The sequence below is a fragment of the Triturus cristatus genome, chromosome 1_2 (assembly GCF_964204655.1).
Source record: "Triturus cristatus chromosome 1_2, aTriCri1.1, whole genome shotgun sequence".
Classification (NCBI taxonomy): Eukaryota; Metazoa; Chordata; class Amphibia; order Caudata; family Salamandridae; genus Triturus; species Triturus cristatus.
Window position 1 is genome coordinate 371,036,957 of NC_140580.1, and position 26,766 is coordinate 371,063,722.

Consider the following 26,766-nt stretch of genomic DNA (forward strand, 5'->3'; position numbering starts at 1 on the left):
TTTGTGGACCATATAACAAACTCACAGTGGTCTTAGAGCCCACAAGTTGGTTGGTTTTCTTGTAACGCTTATTTGCTTACTTCTTCTTTGATGGCTTTCCTTCCTCTTCTTGTGTATGGAGCCTAGCCACTTTACCATCCTTTTGATTAGATGACTTGTATCCTTTCATTATTCACACTCCGCGGAATACTTTTTAGGTCTCGCCTAGGCAGTACATGTGCTGTCTCTTGGAGACATGCTGTCCTATATGGGCTTAAAGTGCCGCCTCTTCCTGTCCTTTGTAAATAATGGCGTTTGATTGGTGACTAGGGTTAGTAGTCCCTCCTTTTGGACTTTTGTATCCTCTCATGAGGACTGTCCCTGCTATATGTGCTCTTACTCTTCAGGTTATTTAGAATATTTTGAGAGCACTCTTTTTTTTGGCCTGTCTGTGCTCATGTTAAGTGTTCTGTTTACCTTGTGCAAGTCTTCATGAAACGTTTGCGGACGCCGCTTTATTTGCCGTGCTGTTTGCCCGTCTTTGGTGTTTATTAAACTTTGCGCCCACTTAATTTCCCTGTGCCGCCCACCCCTCACTGCTTGTTTTTTTGCACCTGTCTTTGGTGTTTCAGCTTTGCCGCCACTTAATCTCCCCGTGCAATCCCCCAGCCAACTCCCCCTCACAACATTGCTTTTAAAAAATATATATATAGCGCAAACTTAACCCGAAGGTATCAGAGTGCTTTACACGACCACCAGTTTCCTTACAGATGGACACAGTCATCTTTCAGGGGAGATTAAATTATTTGTGCAGAATCACAGGATCGTTGAGCGAACGCCGAGACTTGAACCTGGTTCCCCTGCTTCAAGTTAGGCTGCTGTGGCCTTTAGGCCACATCTGACCTTCTGCTCCCTCCTCTCCTGATCCTCCCTCTTTCCTCCTCCTCATGTGGTCACTCCTTCTAGGCATGCCTCTCTTGTGATTGTGTCCCTCCTAGGTCCCGCCCTCCTCTCAGGTTTCTCCCTCAGGCCATCCCTCTTTCTAGCCCCTCCTTGCTCAGTCTTTCTCCCCTCCCTCGATCCCTTCCTCCTGTCCGGTTCTTCGGTTTTCCCTACTCCGGTCTAGCCCCTGCTCACAATGCTGCATGCCTCCCAGTCCGGTGTCGGACACCCTAACATTGCTTCCTGCTCAAAGGTCCCTTCCTCCAATCCCCCTGCATCTCTGTTGAGACAGGCCCCCACCAGCTTGCTCACACAGCTTCGAGCACCACCTGCCCCTGTTTTTATAAATACCTATAATGGGCTAATCGCTTATCGATTCCCAAAACTGGTGGCCTGCTGGATTTGTAATATCCACAATCACTGTGATAACGGTGCAAAAACTCATTTGATGACTACATGTACTAGAGTGCACCAGGCATTTTACTTCCAAAACCTGTGAGCGTAACTGGCCCTTCAGAGGGAGCTGGACGCAGCCTTAGGTCTGGCTTGTTAAAATGGTGGTATCATTAGGGGACTTAAAAATAAGTGCATTTTTGTTCTTATAACTTCTGTGTTTGGAAATCTGGACATTCAAACTACCACCACTGCAGGGTTTATTTAGGAAGCATTCATGTTGGTGATGCAGTGGATAGTGCACAGACAGCACTCAGCGACCAGCACTGAATTTTCACAAAGAACACCAGTAATTGCTAGGCCCGGTGGCTAAAACGGGGGAAATGGCACCGCCGTGGGTTGAGGGATCTCTGTCTCTATGATGAGCCCAGGTTAGCAATCGTGTTTCATGCACTCCCAGTTAATTTTACTGCGAGTAAGCAGGCCCTGCCATATCAGTACTTTGTGTCAGGTAAGCTTGTAGTTTTTTATTTCCTCACTTCATCTGTTCTGCTTGTGCGGGAAGTTGCTGCTTATCCGTGCTGGATCAAGCTGTTGTGTGTGATGGAAGCTTGCACATGATAATGAGGCTCATACTTGTGGATCTTTCAGTAGCAGGTGAGCTGAACACCACCCTACCCAACCAGCCCCCCACCTTTAGCGGTCCACCGTAAATTCAGGCAGGCGTATCTCCATTAAATCTGTGCAGGTAACTCCGCTCCGCATGCGCTAGATGTACAATGTAGGGGTTATCAAACAAGAAGGAGGACATGGAAGGAGAGCGGCCATGGCGAGAAGGAGGCAGCCACGGCAGGTAAGTGCCTTTTTTTATAACATTATAATTACTTTGGGAGGGGGGATGGAGCGATGTTTTTTTTCCCAACTCCGTGGAACTCGATGTAGAGGCACTATACCTGCTCTGTCCACCCTTAATCTCCATGCAGACTGATACAGACGCCCACACCCACCACATGACATGGGGTGGGAAGATTTCTGAAAGACGTGATATGTTTGCCGGATGTCATTGGTCTTAGGTCTTCTGGGGCTTTTAGGAGCAGGCTCGGACAGAAAATACGCTTGTTAGGTACCCAGCCAGGAAGTACTTCGGGATTAGTGTAGGTCTGGGATCTGTGAAATGTTGAATTAATATTTATTAGATACAGGTAGCTGCCATGATCAGATATGCCACAGAGTCTACTTAAGTGGGGGCTGTGCCTACTAGATCCAGGAACAGGCACCCTCAGGCGAGGTGGGATGACAAACTTGGGCCTCAAATCGTGGGCTTCCAGGATGATTTCAGGCCTGCATTGGTCAGTTTAAAAAATACTTTATATTGGGTTTTTGCATTATAATAACCGACCATGCATGACAAGTTATTGATTAGTTCGAGGCATGTGGGCTGCTGAATTCATATCTGTGCATAGATCGCCGCCTAGTGTTGGGTCCGGATGATTGCACATTGTTGTCCTGGAAGAGTCTTCGAAGTATCACGAGATAGGTGGCTCCTCCCCTGGACTACAGTGCGCATGGGCATCCCCTCCATCTTTAGATTGTTTTTTTCCGCCATTGGGTTCAGGTGTCCTAATCTTAGCTCTTTGAGTATTTAGGCCTTTACATTCGTCGGTATTGTTTTCGTTTGGCGCCAAGTATATTTGTCGAGGGCGTTCTCGAGTAGGTCATCAACGATGGAACCAAAGACATCGAATAGCCCCTTTAAGCGTTGCCCTCTTTGCAACGCTAAGTATGCTCGCTTCGACGTGCACCCGGTGTGCAACAAGTGCCTCTCTCCAAACCACGACGAAGCCACCTGTATGCCGTGTTCCAGGTTTCGATCGAAGAAGACCCTTTGCATTCGTCGAGCAGCTCGGCTCGAGGCGCAGAAAGCGACGCCGAACCCGGACAACATCTTCGGGACAGAAGATGAGGAGGTCGTGGACCTTGAAGTTCGGGGGGAGCTCTCGGATCTGGCTTCAGAGCAAGAATCCGACTATGATGCCGAAGGCGAGCGTATAGTAGACGAACAGGAAGATGGTGTCGTCGAAGAGGTAGGAGACGACGAGGAGGCCCTTGGGGCCGAGGAGGATGGCTCAGAAGATGAGCTAGGCCCACATATCGGTACAGGGCCCAGAGAGGCACTCGATAAGGCTCAGGTCGAGGGATCGCCACAAGGCCTTACCCAAGATCATTCCTCTCGTTCTACAGCCCCGCATAAAGGCCCGGCTACGAACTACCCTAAAGAGCCATCGGTATCGAAAGCGCCATCATTCGATCAAACGAAATCGAAACTGAAGGCACAGGCACCTACCTCGAAACCTAAAGTGAAAGAGTCTCTCATCGGCAACAAGGCCTCGAAGCCCTCGGTGCCGCACAAACAAAAGAAGGCCGTCGACGCACAGAGACTTCATGGGGACGTCGAGCCGAAGGCGGCGCCAACAACCAAGGTCAAGGTTGCCGACCTGAAAAAATCGGCGCCGAGGAACGTCGACACAAAAATACAGAGCGCCTCGCGACGGCCGACCCATCCCGGTCCTCGTGTCGAGAACACGGCGTCTGGTTCGGGGTTAGATGCCGCGTCCAAAAGGGTATCGACGGAACGTGTCGACTCAACAACACCGTCTCCCTTCCTAAAGAAGAAGGTGTCGGAGTCGTTACTCCGCATCCACGACACGGCTTCCATGCTCGGCGCAAAAGCACCCCCGCAGACGAAGACGGTCAGCACAGTTCACATCGCGTCGACGCACATAAAATTCCGACTACCACCGGCGGTACGACCGAAGATGTTCGACGCAAAGAAGGGTCTCGAGCCGCAAAAAGGGGTCAACCCGAAGAAACCAGTCGAAGCACCAACAGGAATGCCAATGGAACAGAGAGCTGTCGAAGTACCTCAGGAAGATGAGGAGCCAAGGCAGTTTATCGATGCGGAGACTGGTAGGCTGTCAATATATAAACGAATGATACTGCCAGAGAAATCAATGGAGCCATACAAAATTCCATTGAAGAAGAAGAAGACCACGTCACCAGTTCTAGTAGAACATGTTCAATATTATGACCAGGAGCCTCAGTCATTCTCACCCACACAATTTGATGTGGATGCAGGGGATGCTGGTGATGTTGAGGACACTTATCCTGTGGACACTGACCCTGAAGATCAAAACCAACCTTGGGTGGACGATATTGGTACAGGGGACCCACATACTGCTCCAGACACACAGGCATATGTGGTAAAATCATCTCCTACTGAGGATACTGCTGCTTTCAATGCCTTGATTGAGAGAGCAGCTAAAAATCATGATGTACAGCTCCACACTGATCCTATTGAGGATGATTTTCTGATGGATACCTTCTCTACCTCAGAAAGATCTGTTAAGACTCTGCCCATGCTGAAGGGGGTCCTAAAACCAGCTAATGACATTTTTAAGGAGACCGCAAGAGTACTAAACCCTAGGATTGACAAAAAATATAGGCCAGCCCCTGTGGACCCTACCTACATAAGAGGCCAGTTGCCTTTGGACTCGTTGGTGGTGTCCAATGCTCGGAAGAGAGCCAATTCACAGACAACGGGTGATGCTCCTCCCCCTGACAAGAAGTCTAAGGTTTTGGAAACTTCAGGAAAAAGAGTTGCTGCATAGGCAGCTAACATCTGGAGAATTGCCAACACTCAGGCACTTCTGGCTCGATACGACAGGGTGCATTATGATACCCTAGAGACACTGCTACAGCACCTCCCAGATCAGTTTAAGGAAGGAGCAGAGTCGCTTATTACAGAAGGGAAGCTCATAAGCAACGCTTCCATTAAGTGCGCTCTTGACGTAGCGGACACTGCAGCTAGGGCTATTAACACCAGCGTCATGTTAAGAAGGCATGCTTGGTTGAGAATCGCAGGATTCAAACCAGAGATACAGACAACAATACTCAATCAACCTGTCAACCCTGACTCCCTTTTTGGCCCCGAAGTTGACACCACCCTAGAAAAGATCAAAAAAGATACAGAGACTGCAAAGTCTATGGGGGCTCTGCAATCACAGCAGTTTAGGAGTGGGTCCTTTCTTCGCTCTACCAACAGAGGACCATCTAGAGGCCAGAACTCCCAACAGTCGCATTACACTAAACAAGGTACACAGACCACCTATAATAAGAATAACAGAGGTGGATACCGTGGAAACAACGTCAAGGGCAGAGGCCGAGGAAACAACAGCTCCAGGTCCTCCACCACCAACAAACAGTGACGCCTTGTCACTGCCCCCCGACCACGTAACACCTGTCGGGGGGAGACTCCAGGAGTTCCTGCCGGTCTGGAAGTCCATCACTACAGACAGGTGGGTGAGAGACATTGTCCAGTACGGTTATTGTCTGGAGCTCACATCGACTCCACCAAACATACCACCAAGACACCGTCCTATGTCCGCAGAGCACTTGCACTTATTCCACCAGGAAGTTCTCAGTATGCTCCAAAAAGGAGCCATAGAACTCGTGCCAGCAGAAGAACAGGGATCAGGAGTGTACTCACTGTATTTTCTGATCCCAAAAAGGACGGGTCTCTCAGACCCATACTGGATTTAAGACCTCTGAACCGTTACATTCTGTCAGAGCATTTTCACATGCTCACCTTGCAACAGGTGCTGCCGTTGCTCAAACAGGGAGACTGTCTCGCGACACTAGATCTCAAAGATGCGTATTTCCATATACCCATACACCCATCACACAGAAAATATCTCCGGTTCACTGTTCTCAACCAACATTGCCAGTTCAAAGTCCTCCCTTTCGGAGTAACAACAGCACCTAGAGTGTTCACCAAGTGCCTGGCAACAGTGGCGGCGCACTTAAGGAGACAGCACATACATGTATATCCTTATCTGGACGACTGGCTTATCCAGGGAAGGTCGGCCCAGCAGTGTGCCAACCACGTCACCCAAACCATTCACCTTCTTCATAGCCTTGGCTTCTCCCTGAATTATCCAAAGTCCCACCTTCAACCCGCCCACGTACAGCAGTACCTAGGCGCGACCATAGACACTCTGGCAGCCAAGGCACAGCCCAATTCAGTAAGGATCAACAGCATGCAGTTGCTCATAACAAAGTTCAAACCTCAACACTCACTACCGGCACGAGTGTTTATGCAGTTGATAGGCATGATGGCCTCCTGCATCTTCATAGTCCCGCACGCGAGGTTACATATGCGCCCGCTTCAGGAGTGCTTGGCACGTCAGTGGAATCAGGCTCACGGACACTTGAAGGACCTAGTGTTGGTGAGCGGTCGGACATACAACTCTCTGCATTGGTGGAATCCACAAAACCTTTGCAAGGGCCGACCGTTCCGAGAGCCTGTCCCACAAATCATACTTACGGCGGACGCGTCTCTCCAGGGATGGGGAGCTTATATACTCAATTACACAGTGCAGGGACTATGGACGACACAGCAAAGGAGGATGCACATCAACCTTCTGGAACTCATGGCAATCTTCCTTGCAATGAAGGCATTCAAAGTACACTTGTGCAACAAAGTCGTGTTGATCCGGACGGACAACATGACCGCCATGTACTACATACAAAAGCAGGGAGGGACACACTCCCCACAGTTGTCTCATCTGGCTCAGAGCATGTGGAAGTGGGCCATTCAGAGGAACATCTTCCTCATGGCGGAACACCTCCCGGGCAAGGACAACCAGATGGCGGATCTGCTCAGCAGACACAGCCACCAGATACACGAGTGAGAGATACATCCATCAGTACTCCAACCGTACTTCCAGCGGTGGGGTCATCCAGAGATAGACCTATTCGCCACAAGGGAAAACGCAAAATGCCAAAACTTTGCCGCCAGGATCCCACATCCACAGTCGCAGAGCAATGCAATATGGATGAACTGGTCAGGCAGGTTTGCGTACGCTTTTCCCCCAGCACCATTAATACCGCTGGTGGCACGCAAACTGAGGCAACACTCAATGACGCTCATCCTGGTTGCTCCAACGTGGGCACGCCAACCATGGTACACCACGTTTCTGGAACTCTCCGTGGTACCGCATCAACGACTACGGCTAACACCCACGCTTTTAACGCAGAGCCATGGCGAGATTCAGCACCCAGATCCGCAACAGCTGAACCTGGCGATCTGGCTCCTGAGATCTTAGAATTTGGCTACCTAAACTTGCCTCCAGAATGTATGAATATCATCAAGGAGGCACGGAGACCCACTACCAGAGCCTGCTACGCGGCTAAGTGGAAAAGATTTGTCATTTATTGTAAAAATAATGACATCAATCCACTGGATGCATCAACGCAAAACATTATCTGTTATCTATTACACTTATACCGATGCAATCTAGCATACAATTCCATCCGTGTACATTTAACCGCACTGGCAGCTTACCTTCAGAACAGGCAGCACCTCTCACTGTTCAAAGTGCCTGCCATCAAAGCTTTCTTGGAGGGACTCAAACGTGTGATTCCTCCAAGACACCCTCCTTCACCAGTCTGGAACCTAAATGTGGTCCTCACCAGACTGATGGGACCACCTTTTGAACCTCTACACTCTTGTGAGATTCAATTTCTAACATGGAAAGTAGCTTTCCTAGTTGCCATTACTTCCCTAAGAAGAGTTAGTGAACTTCAAGCACTAACCATTCAAGAGCCATTTATACAGGTTCATGCTAACAGGGTCGTACTACGCACCAACCCTACTTTCATGCCCAAGGTAATTTTGCAGTTCCATATGTACCAATCCATAGAACTACCAGTGTTTTATCCTAATCCTGAGAATGCTCCACACACTTTATCAAAAGAGCTCTCCTGTACTATATTGACAGAACACAAAATTTCAGGAAAACAAAACAACTGTTTGTTGCCTTTTTTCCACAGTACAAGGGCAACCCCATTTCCAAAGCAGGAATAGCTAGGTGGATCGTTAAGTGTACACAGATTTGCTATGAAAAAGCTAAGCGCACACTAACAATTCCTCCAAGAGCCCACTCCACACGGAAGTTAGGGGCCTCCATGGCTTTCCTGGGAAATATTCCTTTAGAGGAGATATGTAGAGCATACTCCATCTATGCCACAATGGCGAAAAACAATCTAAATATGGAGGGGATGCCCATGCGCACTGTAGTCCAGGGGAGGAGCCACCTATCTCGTGATACTTCGAAGACTCTTCCAGGACAACAATGTGCAATCATCCGGACCCAACACTAGGCGGCGATCTATGCACAGATATGAATGTCAGCAGCCCTACATGCCAAGAACAGATGCATACTAGTAAGTAGCATATTCGATGTAGAGCATTGTTGAATAAATGAGAAATGGCAGTGTTCGAGGCATATGAGCTGCAGATTGTACACTTTGCATAGATCGCCATCTGCTGTTGGGCCCGGATGTTTGTTTTTGTTCTTTGGACAGTCTTTGGAAGTCACGAGTTCGGTGACTCCTCCTTCGGTCCGTACTGCGCATGGGCTTCGGCTCCATCCTCTGATTGTTTTTTTCCGCCATCGGGCTCGGATGTGATACTTCGTGCTCCGGCTTCGAACTTTTACGGTTCCAGCCTCGACGGAAAATCCTCGTTCATCGAGTTTCTTCATCTCTCGTAGAGGCACTTTTCTCGATTCCACACATCGGCACCGGCCTTCGGGCCCTCCTCGACTCCGGTCCCGGCCGATGGAAAGGACTCCGTTCAAAAAGTGCCCGAAATGTGGGTCTAAATTTCCCCACACCGACCTCCATCAGGTGTGTAACCTTTGCCTCTCTCCAGAACACGAGGCCAGAGACTGCCCCGCCTGCAAGTCTTTTCGATCAAAAAAGACTATCCGGGATCGAAGAGCTCGACGCACCATGGCGCACTCATCGACCGCGGCTCCACCGGACATCTTCGGAGACGACACCGGAGCTTCGGGGCAACAACACACCGAGCAGGAGGAAGACATCGTCAGCGCTTCTGAGGCAGACGACTCCGACCTGGAGGACATCACACCGGCGCAGAGGGTCGTGAGTACTCTACCCCCTCCCACCCCCGCGCCCATATCCAAAGAGACTCAGGTTACACCTTCGCCCTCGGGCCTAGGGAAAACCAAACATGCAGCTTCTATCACCCCACCTTCGGGCCCGGTGTCGAAGCGTCACAAGTCTCACGGCAGCTCGGGCTCGAGCCAGCCTACCCCTGGTGCCGATAATCACCGTTCGGCACCGAAGAAAGTGACGCCCAGCTCGACTCCGAAGCCACCGGTGCCGAAGCCTGGACTCTCGGTGCCGACAAAACACAAACATAAATCCCTCGGCACCGACGCTCCGGCGTCGAAGCCTACCTCGACGCCGAAAAAACCGGAGGCTCCAAAAAGGCATGGCGCAGAGAAACCACCCAAATCCTCGGCTCCGAAAACTTCGGCGCCAGCGGACGATTCGGCGCCAACGGACCTTTTTACACCTGATCCTTCTCAAAAAACCTTATCAAAGGATCCAAAGACTGGGCTATTGACTTTGTCTGTCAAGAAAAGACGTCGTGACACACCAGCTCCTCCTCTACCGCCCAAACGGAAGGACTCTGCTACATCTCCTCTCAGAGTGCCCTCCCCACCACCTCCTCCTCCTCCTCCTCCTCCACCTCTTTCACCTCCTCTCCCTCCCAGGTCTCCTCCACCCTTGCCTCATCACTCCCCAACCCCGTCCCCGGAACCGGATTACGGGGATCCAGATTATGATCCAGCGGACGCCCCAATGGACCCCACACCACCAGGGACCCCAGACCCATGGGAGGATTACCAAAACCCTGACATACCAGATGTGCCTCAAGATGACCTCTACCCATCCAGGCCATCTCCCCCAGAGGACTCACTAGGGTTTCACCACTTAGTGCAGAGAGCAGCACACATCATGGGGTGGAACTACATAGCGAACCAGTGGAAGACGACTTCTTACTGGATACGTTTGATATTCAGGATAAGTCCACAGCCATCTTGCCCATGCTTAAGGGTGTTACCAAACATGCTGCAGAGGTGTTCAAAGACCCTGTCAGGGCCAGGGTCTTAAACCCCAGAATAGAAAAGAAGTACAAAGCAGCACCCACAGACCCTACATACATTAAGGGCCCTGCTCCTTTAGATTCCCTAGTTGTGTCCACGGCTAGAAAGCGGTCTAACTCCCAGTCCTCTGGTGAGGCTCCACCGCCAGATAAGGAATCGAAACTCTTAGATGCGTCTGGTAAACGCACTGCCTCGTAAGCCGCAAACATCTGGCGCATTGCGAATACACAAGCGCTGCTTGCGCGTTATGACAGAGCACACTACGATGAGCTTGAGGCTCTTATGCAGCACCTCCCGGAGAAACAAAAACGTAAAGCTCATGACCTAATACAGGAGGGAAAGCTCATTACTAACACCTCCATTAAGTGTGCCCTCGATGCAGCGGACACTGCTTCTAGAGCCATAAATACTAGTGTCCTGCTTCGCCGTCATGCCTGGCTCAGGATCTCAGGGTTCAAGCCAGAAGTCCAGGCATCCATACTAAATCACCCCTTTGACCAACAACACCTCTTTGGGCCAAAGGTGGACGAAGCATTAGAAAAAATGAAAAAGGACATGGACACAGCAAAGTCTATGGGGGCATTACAATCCCAAACCCATAAACGTTCCTTTCGGCGTTCGTCCTTTCGTAGCACAGGCAAAGGCTACTCCACCGATAGCGCCTCTACCTCCTACAAGTCCCCTCCTCAAAATACCTTCTCAAAGGGCTACCAAAGGGGTAGATACAGGGGCAACAAAAATAAGGGCAGGGGCAAAACCAACACCACCCGTTCTGCCACACCGCCCGCACAATGACTTCCCCTCGCTCCCCGCAGACCATCCCACTCCGGTCGGGGGCAGACGGCAACACTTTATCCACGCCTGGGAGTCCATAACATCGGACAAATGGGTGACCCAAATTATTCGGTCAGGGTACTGTCTCCAGCTCACATCTACCCCACCCAATATCCCACCAAGGCACCGTCCAATGTCACAGGAACATTCCACACTGCTCAAACAGGAGGTAATCTCCCTCCTCCAAAAACACGCTATAGAGCAGGTCCCCGTCAATCAGCAACATTTAGGGGTCTACTCTGTATTTTCTAATACCGAAAAAAGACGGGACCCTGAGGCCCATTTTGGACCTCCAGCCTCTAAATGCATACATACATTCAGACCATTTCCACATGGTCACCCTACAACAAGTCCTCCCACTCCTCTGTCAGGGAGACTTTCTCACTACCTTGGATCTGAAAGACGCATACTTTCATATTCCAATACACCCTTCTCACAGGAAGTACCTCAGGTTTGTGGTGGACGGTCAGCATTACCAATTCACGGTTCTCCCCTTCGGGGTCACCACCGCACCACGAGTGTTTACCAAATGCCTAGCTGTAGTAGCAGCACACCTCAGACGTCAACATATTCACGTCTTCCCTTACTTAGACGACTGGCTGATAAAAGCCGCGTCCTACGACCAATGTGTGCAACATACAAACAGCACCATCCAACTGCTCCACCAGCTAGGCTTCACGGTGAACTACCAAAAGTCCCACCTCGTACCATCTCACACAAAGCAATATCTCGGGGCCACTATAGACACCTCCAAAGGTATAGCCTATCCCAACTCAGCCAGGATCGCAAGCATACAAGCCTTGCGCCAAACGTTCATTGCTCAGCACTCTCTCCCAGCGAGAGTGTTCATGAAGCTAATAGGGATGATGGCATCTTGCATTTTCATAGTGCCCCGTGCAAGACTCCACATGCGTCCACTCCAAGAGTGCCTAGCACAACAGTGGAACCAGGCCCAAGGACAGCTGACGGATCTGGTGTTGGTGGACGGCCGCACCCATCACTCTCTGCAGTGGTGGAACACCATAAACCTTTCCAAAGGGCGGCCGTTCCTGGACCCGGTTCCTCAGGTGATTCTAACAGCGGACGCATCGCTCTCCGGCTGGGGAGCGCACCTCCTACACCTCACAATGCAAGGTCTATAGACGCCACAGCAAAAATCGCTCCACATCAACCATCTGGAGCTCTTGGCGATCTTTCTAGCCTTAAAATCCTTTCAAAAACAGATTTCAGCCAAAGCAGTCCTCATTCGCACAGACAATATGACTGCAATGTATTATATTCAAAAACAGGGGGGGACACACACTCTCCCCAGCTCTCCCGCTTAGCCCAGAGCATATGGAGATGGGCAATTCCACAAAACATCTTTCTCCTGGCACAGCACGTCCCAGGCATACAAAACACCATGGCAGATCTGCTCAGCAGACAAACGCAACAACTACACGAATGGGAACTGCATCCACAAGTTCTTCGCCCATTCTTCCACAAGTGGGGTCATCCTCAGATAGACCTCTTCGCCACCCACGAAAACAAAAAATGCCCAAGCTTCGCCGCCAGATACCCACACCCATTGTCCAAAGGCAATGCGATATGGATGAACTGGTCAGGCAGATTTGCATACGCCTTTCCACCTCTCCCACTAATTCCATTAGTGGTCAGGAAACTGCAACAGCACTCCCTCACGCTCATTCTGGTAGCCCCAACATGGGCCAGGCAGCCGTGGTACACCACACTATTACAACTATCAGTGGTACCACATCAAAAACTGCACCTGTCCCCATGCCTCCTAACTCAGAACCATGGAGAAATCAGACACCCGGACCCAGCGCAGCTCAACCTTGCGATCTGGCTCCTGAAATCTTAGAATTTGGATACCTTAACCTTCCCCCTGACTGCATGAATATTATCAAGGAAGCCAGACGTCCTACCACTCGAGCATGCTATGCCGCTAAGTGGAAGAGATTTGTTGTTTACTGCCGTAACAATACAATCAACCCTTTAGATGCATCCATACAACACATTATATGTTATCTACTCCATCTTCAAAGGTGTAACCTGGCATATTCTTCCATACGCCTACACCTAGCAGCGATTGCTGCTTACCTGCAAAACAGACAGCATTTATCACTGTTCAGGGTGCCCGCTATTAAAACCTTTATGGAAGGCCTTAAACGCATAATTCCACCCAGGGCACCGCCTTCTCCTGTATGGAATCTAAATGTAGTTCTTACAAGGCTAATGGGTCCACCCTTCGAACCACTGCATAAATGCGAGCTACAGTTCCTCACCTGGAAAACAGCTTTTCTAGTGGCTATCACTTCCCTTAGAAGGGTTAGTGAAATACAAGCGCTCACTATACAGGAACCCTTCTTACAAATACATCACAGCAAAGTGATACTTCGTACAAATCCAAAGTTTCTGCCCAAGGTCATTTCCCCCTTCCATCTCAATCAATCGGTGGAATTACCTGTTTTTTTCTCGCAACCTCAATCTGTTGCGGAAAGGGCTCTACATACACTTGATGTTAAGAGGGCTTTACTGTACTACATACAGAGAACACAACCTTTCAGGAAGACTAAACAATTGTTTGTCTCCTTCTCTCCACCGCATAAAGGCAACCCCATCTCTAAATCAGGGATAGCTAGGTGGATTGTAAAGTGCATACAAATTTGCTATCAAAAGGCAAAAAGAACATTATCTGTTCCACCTAAAGCCCACTCTACTAGAAAGTTAGGGGCTTCTATGGCTTTTCTAGGGAACATACCCTTAGATGACATCTGCAAAGCAGCCACATGGTTAACACCGCACACCTTCACAAAACATTACTGTGTAGACGTGCACTCCAAGCAACAAGCTAGTGTGGGCCAGGCTGTACTAAAGACACTATTTCAAACCGCTGCAACGGATACCGGTGGTCGCCGCTAAGGTTGGGTACTGCTATATAATCTATGCAAAGTGTACAATCTGCAGCTCATATGCCTCGAACGGAATATGCTACTTACCAGTATGCATCTGTTCTTGGCATGTAGAGCTGCAGAGTTGAACACGCCCACCCGCCTCCCCGGCTACCTGTATCCGTTCCAGTCTATCTTATTTAGATACAACACACATGGGTTTCTCACTGTTATTACTACGCTCCATCATTTCCCTGCTGGCGAAAAACAATCTGAGGATGGAGCCGAAGCCCATGCGCAGTACGGACCGAAGGAGGAGTCACCGAACTCGTGACTTCCAAAGACTGTCCAAAGAACAAAAACAAACTGCAAACATCCGGGCCCAACACCAGATGGCGATCTATGCAAAGTGTACAACTCTGCAGCTCTACATGCCAAGAACAGATGCATACTGGTAAGTAGCATATTCCTTGCATAGACACAAGTATAACATGCAAGAGTATAGTTTAGAGTACTTCCAGGTAAATAAATCATTCCGTGGCTGAGTGTTTGGCACCAACTAGTTATAATATGTGGTGTTGTTAAGTCAGAACTTGGAGTGAACTGTGGGATGTTAGGAGGGGAAAGGGGGTGAATGTTTAAGAGTTTGGTAATAGCAATGGGTGGGTCTCTGTATGTGGAGTGATTAGAGGTTATGGGGTGATTGGAGTCGTGAATTGAAATCTCAGGCCCGAGTGGAGGACACGCATGTGCTAGTCGGAGAGCTATCGTCTTCATGGAGGGACGTCATCGTTGCTAGCCAGTTGTCGGAAGTGCATGAGCAGGGCTGCTCATTGTGGATATTTGGGCCATCAGCGCATTCGGTAGACTTCCTTGTACCAGAGGGCATCCTCCTCCTCTGCATCCGATTGCATTGTGAACATGCGTTTAGCGAGGAGCAGGGCCAGGACAGCAAATCGTGTCTGTACTTTATGCTGCTTCCTGCGTTTTGATATCCCCAGAGAGCAGCTCTCCCACATGTAGATAACAGGTAGCCCTGTGATCTCTCTTAGTGTATCGTGAAGGGTATGCCAGTAACCCTGGAGAGCCGGACACATACACAGCATATAGATTAGTGTCGCGTCTGAGGCCTGACATCGGGGGCATACAAATTGCATGCCTGCGAAGTAACGAAGTTGAGATGGGGTTAAGTAAGCCCTGTGCAAGTGGAAGAATTGAATGTTCTTAAAACACGAGTTACGGGAGACCACCTTCGGGAACTCAAGGGCCTGTTCCAATTCTTTATCATGAAGCACCGTCCCAAACACATCCTCCCATTTTTGCCGTTGTGTGGAGAGAGGGATGACTGTCAGCTCTCAGATGGCTTTGTACAGTCATGTGATCGAGTGGCTGCCTGGCCACATGGCTAATATTGTCTGAGGCACTGGGTATGTGGTGGGTTCCCTCCTTGAAAAGTCCCAAAGGGCATGGCAGGTGTGAGCGAGCTGTCTGTGAAGTTAAAACTGTCCCAGAGGAAGATCGCTCTCCTCGACCAGCTGATTAAAGGGAAGGAGTTGTCCCTCAGCAAAGAGGTCACCCGCCGAATGGAGAAAGTGATCTGTCTAGTCCCGCAGTGTCCTGGTGGTGTAATGTTTCTGACCCCAGGGCATCTGATCAGAGGAGAGCAGAAACTGAGTGTAGTGCGGGGGTCCCCTGAGAAAGGCGGCTATCCTGGCCATACAAATTCTCACCACCGACACCTGAAAGGGCCAGGTGGAGTCGGGCTGCCCCCCTGGAAGGAGCAGATGTCGGAGCGAGGATATGGGAAGGTCCGTAAGGGCTGTGCAAACTTCATTAAGATAGTACCTGGCTGTCCAGCAGGACAGCCACTGGAGCTATGCAGCCAGGAAGTATGCCTCAAAGGAAGGGGCCCCCGGGCCTCCCTGATCTGCCGGTAACCGCAGCTTAACCAGAGCAACACATTGGCACCCAGTTCCCCATATGAGCGTAAAGAGGAGTGCGTCCAGTTCCTTGAAAACAGAGCGGGTGGTATGATCGGGAGGTTTGCAAAATAAAAAAGAAGGCCTATAGGTGCCAGTGGGAGAGATTGCCAGAAGTGTATTTGAAATTGTAATCCTGCAAGGGCCCTGCAAAGATTCCCGTCATAGAGATCCAAGGGAGTGTGATAGAGCTGAATTCCCAGGTACCGCGGTGCCTGGTCAGGCCAGTTGAGCCAGCTGTCACCCAAATAAACCTCCTGAGTCTGTTGGCCGGGGTAGGAATAGACAGCATAGCGCTTACTGGCAGTGTGCATGCCACAAACAATTAGAGTGAGAAATCAGGTATTACGGTTGGAGGCCATAGTAAGGTGGGTGTTAACTGTGGGTAGCCCGCGTCCCAATTGTGAGATTGTGTCCACCCAACTAGGTATGTGGATAGTAAGGAATAAGGTAGTGGAGGAAAACCATAATAACAAGGAACTAGAGCATTCCAAATACGTAGAGCTTACCGTAATTAGTGGTACCCCCAAACCAGATATACCTATCATACACTAATGTATCTTGGAGGGAGAGGCAAGTGTATGTTCCAAGTGGTGCACTTCAGGTGCCCTCGGGGTACTGGGGTCAATGTGTGCCAGCAGCGACAGGGGGCTGCCAAGGAGATGTCATGATGACAGGTGGCCACCATTTAAGTAGTGCCATGAAGAGTAGCAAGAGATTCAGATGATTACTATCCACATACCAGTCTGCTGTCTGTGAAGTCACAGGGGGGACACTTATCATCATCTGTGACTACTGGATTGGGGCCCAGGTTGGCTACAGCCTGTAGGGCTTTCTTGCGGTCTGCAATAATTTGCTTGAGGTTGGGAGAGCTGGCTGACGAGATGTGGGCAGATGGCTTTGTTCATGCTCCACCGCTTGTTTCGCGCACTCTGGGTATTTGATGGGTGAATGACATGTCCCACTGCGGGTTCACCCCGTGTTGGTCTGCCCAGTCCTCTTTGGGGTAAATTAAGAAGACAGTGGTGTCGCCGGAGATGATCTTAAGTCTGGCGGGAACAGCCGAGAGTACTGTACCTACTGTTGGCAGAGGCGCGCCGCTTAACCACCAAAAAGGAAGACATCTGGCGCTGGACAGTACGGGTATAATCTGGGAAAAGCATTATGTGCTTATCTTCCAATCGGAGGTGACTTTGTCGGGCAGTGCAGAGTATTGTGTCTCTGCATTTGAAGTGGAGTCATTTCTCTAGCATGGGGCGAGGGCGAGAGCCCGGGGGGTGGGTGTCTCACCAGGACGCAGTGTGCCCTCTCAAGGGAGAAGAAGGAAGTAAGTTTTGAGTCTGGGATGAAGGTCTTGGAACAGGTCTCCAAGTAGGTGATAGGGTCAGTGCCCTCAATTTCTCGCGGAAGTCCCAGGATTCAAACATTGCTCCTGTGGGAACGTCCTCTAAGCCGTCCACTCTGCTTTCCAGTAGTGCGACCCAGCTCTGTACATCCCAGATCACGGCTTGGTTGTCCTTTGTGAGAGGTTGTAGAACGGACCGGGTTTTCTCTCTGTCTGTGACTTTGTCCATGAGTTTGTAGTGGTCATCTCTGAGGAGGGGGAGGTCTGTAGCGAGGGAGCCTAACCTGGCCTCCATTGTGACTTGAGTATGTTCAATGGCTTCCAAAACCTTATCCAGTTGGTCTGATGTAGAAGGGGGAAGGCCTGTCTTCTTGTGGGGTACTGGGAATCATAGTGTGTTGAGCCGTGGAGGTTGGCGGATCTAAGTCTGCCATGACAAAGAGGTATCCTGGCATGTAGTGGTGTTTAGGGGGAGAGAGGCACCCGGTGTGGCCGAGCGCAAACCACCGAGATGGGGTGTCATCCAGGCACAACATACCTGGAGGAGTTGTTCAGACAGGAGTAGTGGCACGCGCCTCAGTGATTTGCCCAGGGCTGCAAGATCATTGGGGACCTCCCCAGCCAATGCCTTGTGGATCGTGCTTGCGGCATCAATCGAGTCCCAGCTCGGAAGGGCTTAGGGCAGCCTCACTGGGGTGTCCAGCCTTCAGTTCCTAGTGCAGGGCAGATGCCTTTGGATGGTGCCACCCAGGTCCTCCCACTGTCAGGGTCCAGGGCCCACTCAGGGTGCCATCAGGGATCACAGGGCCCATCAGCAAGGTGAGGCCAGGTGAACAGGCTCAACTTTCAATGGGGACCGCCCACAGCAGTGCACGCCGTAGGCCTAGCCCCTGAGCCTCATCAGCAAGCCAGCAAAGATCAGTATCTCGTGTCTGTTTGGACTGCCTCCCACCTGCTGTTTCAGGGGTTTGGGCAAGTGTCCAGCATACTCCCTCACAGTGGCAGATTGTCCGTGGTAGCGTGATCCCACGTGGCCTGACTGTTGCGCCGGTGTGGGCAAGGCCGTCCCCCTGAGATGCAGGTATATAGAGTCACAACGTGGCAGCGCAGGCAAGCCGCTAGTCACAGCGGCAAATGCGGGTGAGTGGGAGTCTTTCTGCTGTAGCACACGCCGCAGGTCTACCTCCCAGGCCCCAACCGGAGCTATGGTGTAGAGCTGTGCGGGAAGTCTCCAAATTTCTGCACCCCCTGTTCGCTTGAATCTTCTCCCACCTGCAATGTCCGGGACCGTCTGTAAGTAGCCGCTTCCAGGCTCACGGGCCTTAGAACGCCTTGACCAGGGCGGCGCACCAGGGTCCGCCTGCACTTGGATGTAGGTACCCTCAGAACACAGCTGTTTGCAAGGAGGGCATCCTCTGTTGGCCAACCCAGGTCTCCCTGCGGTCGTCCTGTTGTCCGGGCTCTGCGCGCGGCTGCTCGTCTCAGCGGCGGTTGATGAGAGCACACTTGCTGGGCCCAGACGTGGGGGTCCGCGCTGCACTGCCAGTCTAGCGTTCCCGCGTCTCTCCTCACCACAGCAGTGCCGCAGCTCAGTGGAGGCAGGGTCGGGGTCTCCTCCATCACCTCCTCACAAAGCGGCTATGTGGGAGTCAAAGCCCTTCTCAAGGGTGGTAGGCTGCTATCTTGACCATCACATGAGACATGCAGTTTTTGTCTCTCAGCTGACGCAAACTCAGTGCTAGCGCCTTGCCAGGTGAGCGGCCGCGTGTAGGCAACCGTTTTCTTGGCTGGGCATCCCTTCAATTGCACAGCTGGTGCAGATGAATGACGATTGTCGGCAAGCCGCTCCAGCGTTAGGAGATTGCGTCCACTATCTTGGCTGTGGAAGCTACAAGATGTGGGTGCAGAGTCCAGGGCTTTTTGTGCACTAGCTATTCCAGGAATGATGAATTAGGTAAACATGCTTGTGTTACAATTTACAACAGGTATGCCCTAAAATAGACTGTATCTTATTATGTGCATAACTGAATGTGGTTTCAACATTGCCGGCTATCAGGTGTTGCAAATAGAAGGTATACTTGCTTCTAAATTAATAACCTGGTTTGATGTTGTTGAAAGAAGCCTTCAGAGTTGGATGTTGTGGCTGTTATTCATGGTGGGAAGGCAGTCTACTACTCACAACCTAGTTGCATGCCAAAGGATTTTTTGTGTTATCTGGTACATTTCTCTTTGCCCCAGAATGCTTAGGGATTACCGGTATTGCGGTGCGAAGGCATCAGGTGTCTCACTGCGGTGCAAAGGCATCATGTGTCTCACTACACCTTTAAATGGCTTTGACATAAGATAGGGAAGCATAGAGACTGTTCTCCTTCAGCCCCTTAACTCCTTCAGTGCCCATGACGAGATGGTCTCGTCATGGAGTGCGGTTGCGCTGTGCCCATGACGAGACTATCTCGTCATGAACCCCGCCCGCTAATGAAAGGGCCGGCACAGGGCGAGGAAAGGGCGGGGCACTGAAGGGGTTAAGATTGGAGGCCGCACTGCCCACCAGCACCGGGGTAAGGGCAGAAAACCTGAAACGCTTCGAAATGGGACAACAAAATCAGCCAGGAAGCAATGCCATGGATTAGAGTCCAACTCTTTGATGTCAAAGCCCAACACAACTCTCCTATTAGGCAGTGGTCTCTCCTAATTGAACAAATCATGCAGGAACTCTTAGTCAAACCTCCACCACGGGCAAACATACGTGACATGCCCTCTTTCAAACTTAAACTAACAGAAGATCTGAAGTTCTTAAAAAGCAGAGTCAATCGCAACCTGCAAGCTGTTATTAAGAAACCCTCCTCTATGGCCGCAAGGAACAGTCTGAACCTATCAAGATCCTTATTCAGGAGAGCAAGTTGGCATGCCAAAAGGGAAAGAAATTAGGACTTCTGGCTTCACCTGCTAGCAGCCAGCAAGGGAATGAACCCAAGAAAATGTTGGTCACTGATAAATCAAGCCTCAATTGGAAGCACGAGGGGCACCAACGTCAACATTCCAGAATAGGAGTGTTTTTTTTTTTTTGTCGGCCCACTTTTCATCAGGGCCCAAATACTCATAATCAATTCCAGCAGCCCGACAGGCATCTATAGTACCCGATCTGTGCCCTCAAAGGCCAGCAAAATGTCTGGCTCCTTCAAATCTTGTGAAGCCTGTAGTAGTCTAGAGGAACGCTGCACACAGAAAACTGAAAATGCTGCGCAAAGAAGGAGCTCTTGGCCCTAACTGGGCTTTCCTCTCTTCCGACCTAGCTTTCTGGTCCGAGGTACTAACTCCTCTGTTTGAATATTGCCAGGCAACGGACCCCAGCTCAGTCATGCAGAGGATCCATAATCCAACCATATTTTTTATAGGGGCCTCGAAATCCAACCCTAGCCATTACCGCCTCATAGCGGTCATTCACAACAATGCCAAACTGCTCGCCAGCCTGCTACTACTCAAAGCTTGGACAGAACTTCACCAGATCAAACCCAAAAATCTATGTGGCTTTAGGGACATGTGTAGTACCTCCTCGAATCTGATGGCTCTGGCCCTCATGTGTGACAAATCACTCAAAGGAAAAAGGGCACTCTATTCCTGCTTTGTGGACTTTAAAGCGCCTTCAACAGTATTCCAAGAGGGCACCTTTGGCATAAACTGCAGGATTGGGGGTTGCCAGACGATCTACTGAGAGCAGTAATACAGCTGTACATAAATACCTGGGTTCGAATTAAATTAGAAGGCTGCTCTTGCATCTCAAGGAAGATCCCCACAGCTCTGGATTGAATCAAGGCTGCAGGCTGGCCCCCCTGCTATTTAACTTATAAATAGCTTATATATAGCTGACATATCGCCGCAACTTGATGAAACAAATTGCCACTCGCCTAAGCTAGGAGGTAAAATTACATCACATCTGCTATACGCAAATAATCTGGAGCTTATCAGTCAGACAAAAGTCGGCCTCCAATGGCTCTTGACCACCTTACACGACTACACGGATGAGAATGTGCTGGAAATCAATCAAGCAAAGACAAAAACGGTTGTATTTAGCCAAAAGCGAAACCAAGGCCCACCAGTGGCTGCTCAAGGGCACCAGGCTCCAGCACAGTAATCACTTCAAATACTTAGGAATTTTGCTAGACGGCATATGGTCACTCAATTCACACATATTCAACATAAAGAACAAGAGCTCTAGTCTCATGTTTGCCCTGTCATTATCACGCTAAAGCTACAGAGTGAAGTCACCCTGGGCAAGGGAGCAGGGACCGTAGAAATACTGGTCACCAGGAAATACAAATCCACTCTGCGACTTCCTAAAACAGCATCACTGGCACAAGTGAGACTTGAGTACAACATCACAAGACAGCATAGGGCCAGAGGCAGCTGTTTTCTCAACTTCTGCCACGGGCTCAGACAGGCATTACCTAATACCATGCATGCCCTAATCTGTCGTGAACATGAGCGTTGTGACCCAAGATTATCATCATATAAACAACACCTTGAGGGTAAACTGTCTGAATTCTCACTAACCGAAGCCTGGAATAAACATCTCTCACAACAGGTCTTCAAGAGCTTTGCAGCCCACACGGCCAAAAAACTGTCAAAACTGGAAAACATGACAACTTTGTGCAAGCGCTCTCACCAGTGGTTAGTCATAAGTTCATACTATTTACTTAAGCAGCAGTGCTACATCAACTGCACCTATCCTATATGGATCGAACGGCAGTTTGTGGCATTAAGAATGGGTGAGTGGAATTTTCAGGCTCACTTTTCCGCCCTGGCACCGCCTAGTTACCTATGATACTAGCTGCCACCTATGCCGACAAGGTAAAGAAACTCTGAGTCACATCCTATGCGCTTGTCCTCAACTTATGCAGCAAAGGAGAACTTCTCCGAGCTGACTTCATCCAGGTAGGGGTGCCCCAATGTTGGCAAGCAGTCATCGCCAGCCTGAACCAAGCAAATGCATCATTAAACATTACAATTGTCAAATTCCTTAGAACTGCAGCAAGTAAACTGGACTCAGCCAATTGTACTGATACTGAAGCATCTTCCTCTCAAACGCCAAATCCTGCACCCCCGCACAGGCCGCCATTACTATCTGCATATAAGGAGCCAGCTGAACTTGCCACATTCCTGAAACATATTTTTTTTCTTTTTTGGACTGCACACGGCACATCTCGAGCAAGAGAACCCGCCCGCTGTCCGTCTCAGCTTAGCCGATTGCTGCACTATACATTCTGTGTTGCGTGACATTTGCATATTGCTTTCAGCGTCTTGGTCAAGTCGGACCCATTTCGTGCCCTGTCTGTTGCTTTAACTATTTTTATAGAATTTTGTCCACCTACCTTAGTTATTTTTCACGCCCTATTCTGTATAAGGTCAGAGGCCTCTTTTTCTGTTTGTCCCTTAATCTCTTTCCTTAAGAGCTTGCTGCATTAGAAGCATTAAGACCTATCAGAACTAGCGTCATTGGCATCCGTGATATCTATCTATGGTTTTATCTGCTTGCTGTTTATTTTCCTGTTATCTTTTTGTAAAGGTTTTTATTAACTATACAATACATTTCTACCACATAGAGACTGCAGCAGATCTGACAGAGACTCTGCAGTGGTTTGTATACAAGGCTCCTGGGATGGTTCCAAGACGTCAGTCAACAGCACAGGTTATAATTTATGTGTTTCATATATGCTAGCCCACTAAATAGCAAGTGAATACTCATTATAACACTAATTAGCAAACAGTACAGGCATCTACATAAGTGGGGGCTGCGATTACAGGGTCCAATAACAGGCACCCTCTTGAGAGTTAGGAGTGAGGATCAATTTGTGTGTCTCCGGGATTATTTTTTCTGCATTGGTTAGTTGGACATGGGACTTGGGTAGCCGTCAGGGATACCTGGCCAGGATTGCAGAATAACCTCTGCAGTGGAAGCAACAAGATTCAGAGTCCAAGGCTCATCGTACACCAGTTCTTCCATGAATTGGGTAATCATGCCTCTGTTACTATCTGCAACAGGGGACGTATTTTATCATGTGCCATAACTGGATATAGATACAACATTACGATCTACCAGGAGCTGCAGTAAGAAGGTAAGCTCACTGTCAAGTTAATATGCTTGTTTGATGTTATAGAAAGCTAGCAGCTAGTATCTGAGGTTGGAAAGCAACCTACTTAAGCACCACCTTGTTCAGTTCCAAAAGATTCTTAGGCCAGCTGACCTAGTAGATTCCTCCAACAACCTTAAGGCAATGGATTAGCCACAAAATGTAAATACTCACGCTTTAAGCCAAAGCTCTTATGGCACCAAGCAAGCCACCATGACCCTCCCAAGAACAGCACTCTTGTCTCGTTTATAAAAGTATCCATTCATCCTTCCATCCACCTGCTGATATACACAATTTCACCTTTACATTCCGTTATCCATTCATTCTTTCATCTATCATTTGGTCTTTTACTATTCTGTCCATCCATCCATCCAATCCTATCCAGCCATCTCCAAACCTATCCATCCATCCTTTCAGCCATTCACCCTTTCACCCATCCATCCGTACACCATTTCACTCCATCCATCCTCCTTTTCACTCATCCATCCATTCACTCATCGTTTTACCCACCTATTTACCCTTTCACTCATTCATACATCCATTCAGTATTTCACTCATCCAGCCACCCTCCCTTTCACTCCTCCCTTTTTTCACTCATTCATCCCTCCATCCACCCTCCCTTTCACTAATCCATTCTGTAATTCATCCATCCTTTATCTCATCCATCTTTTCACTCATCCACTCCATCCACCCTTTCCATCCGCCTATCTTCCCTCTCACTCGTTCAAGCCATACATCTTTTCACTTACTCATCCATCCACCTTCCCTTTCACTCAGCGATCAATCGGTCCTTGCTATCATCATCCATCCTCCCTTTCACTCAGCCATACATCCACCATCACTTTTACTCAGTCATCCATCCTCAGCCATCTACACCCTTTCCACTAAACCATCCATCCTTTCATTCATCCATCCGTACATCCATCCTTTTACTCATTCATCCATCTACCCATCCATCCTTTCACTCACTCATCCATCCACGCTTACACTCACACATCCATCCACTCACTCACCTTTCTCTGCCCAGTTGCAGACAGAAGAGGTCCATCAAGAACTCCACTCTAGCTTGTAAAGATGGGGGTTCACAGCACCCCAGCATCCATACTTTCCCTCATCCATCCAGCCTTTTGCTCATCCATCTTTCTACCCTTCCTCATCATCTATTCACTTTATTACTCATCCATCTATTCTTACTTTCATCCATTGACCCTCCCTTTCATTCATCCATCCTTTCACCTGTCCATCAATCCAACCATTCATCATCCAGTTTCACTCATACATCCATTCTTTCTCTCATCCATTCTTTCACTCATCCACCCATCCTCTCTGTCACTCACACACATTCATCTGTCCATCGTTTCACTCACTCAACCAACCATCCACCCTTTGACGTTATTTATGATCCTTTGTCTGTCGAGTTGCAGACAAGAGACCCATCGAAACCCATCGAGAACTCCACCCCTGCTGTAGCTGCTAGGAAGCGGGGGGGGCACTACACCTCTGCTTAAGGATTGAGAAGCAAAGGAATCAGGCGAGTGTCTCTCAAGGATATGTGGCCTAGTAGCTAGAGCTGCCAACATTGAACCAAGGGGAAACCGGTTTGAATCTTCTGGGCAAACCACTTGATCTCCCTGTGACGAAAAAGGACAAAAATGAGAAAATAGTTTGGTTCTGTTGTAAAGCGCTTTAATGCCCTTGGGACATGTTCACGCTATAAAAAAAAAGTTAAATAAATTAATCTTAAATCTCTTTAACAGCTTAGGGCAATATAGAGGCAATATAGAGGCTTAAGTAGTCCTGCCAAAGATTCAGTATCAATTTGTACATAGGCCGCGAGAAGTCAGTTTAGGGCGAAAGTTATACCTTATATATGTTTATTACACACTATCCTAGTATATCGCAAATGAATATTAATGATAATTATTAAACAGCCGAGGCAAATCAAATGTATATTAGCGATGCATTTCAGGCATAGTGAAAAATGAGTCTCAAAGCTCACTTTCCATTCTACCATTATGTGGTACGAAGCAAAAAAGAAAAACCTACAGTCTGCACACAGCTCTTTCCTCATTTTTCTGCACTCTAAAGTTGAAACAAAGGAATGAAATATTTATAGCGCGCATCTAATACCCGGGGGGGGGGTGTCTCGGTGCTAACATACTCAGAAGCAATCAAGGAGGATTGCGCTTTTTGGAAGAACCTGGGGACATGAACTTGAAGTTGGGCGGCAGAGCAAAGGGAGTGTGACATAAGCTACCATGAACATTTTTGTCTGATGTATGTAGGTCCCCTGTTACTCAAAGCTTGATGAGTAAAACACAAGGCTTTGAATAGTGAGTGTTTCCATAATGGCAGCCAGTGTAGTGTCTCCAGATTGTTCTTAATAGAATATTCACAGCTGATGTTAAATCTGCCTTTGGAATCCTGGCTGCTGTATTTTATGCTATCCGAAGAAGACGTTTACTGAGATATTGCGGAATGCCAATATACAAAAAGGCCCGTTGTCCGGTTGTGAAGAAATAGAGTATGAACTACAGTTTTCCAGGAAGAGAAGGGAAAAGTGGAAGGACACGTAACTGCTTCCAGACTGATTTGGGCTGCGAAGGCAAGCTTGTCAAAACCACACCCTGATTTTTTGTAGTGCTCACCGGAACGGGAGGACCCAACCCTTCTGATGGATACTTCCACCTGTATGTTCCTCACCTTTAGAAAAAACCCAGGAGTCAGACTGGATCCGGAAACTTCAAAGTTCTAACATCACCATCGTATCCACCTGGAAAATACGTCTGTTGATATCACCACAGCTGAGGGTGACCAGGCATCCTGGATTAGCCAGGACAGTCCTGGGTTTTCACCAGATATCCCGGATGATTTCAGGAAACTTTGGTCATTTTTTTTATTTTACAGAGTTTTATATAGCGCAAACTTGACCTGAATCGGGTATCAGAGCTCTTTACATAGCAACAGTTGCATTACATGATGACACATTCATTTTTTTTTTTTTTTTTTGTTAGGCACGGGGAGATTAAGTGATTTGCCCAGAATCACAAGATGTTCCGCGTCATTGCCGAGACTCGAACCCAGTTCCCCAGATTTGAGGTCAACCACCGTAGCCGTTAGGCCAACTCCCCTCCCTCTCCTCTGTCCCGGTTTTTAGAGAGGGTCGACTGAAAATGGTGGGAGGTGCCTTTTTATGTTTTCCAAACCAGGTATAGTTATCAACTGTCATAAGAAAGC

At 49.0% G+C, this 26,766-nt stretch overlaps 1 protein-coding gene across 2 annotated transcripts in view; it reads right to left on the bottom strand.

Annotated features, from left to right (window-relative positions):
• Window positions 1-26,766, bottom strand: part of FAM13C (family with sequence similarity 13 member C) — an 841,555-nt gene that overhangs the window by 1,652 nt on the left and 813,137 nt on the right. The window lies entirely within an intron of this gene.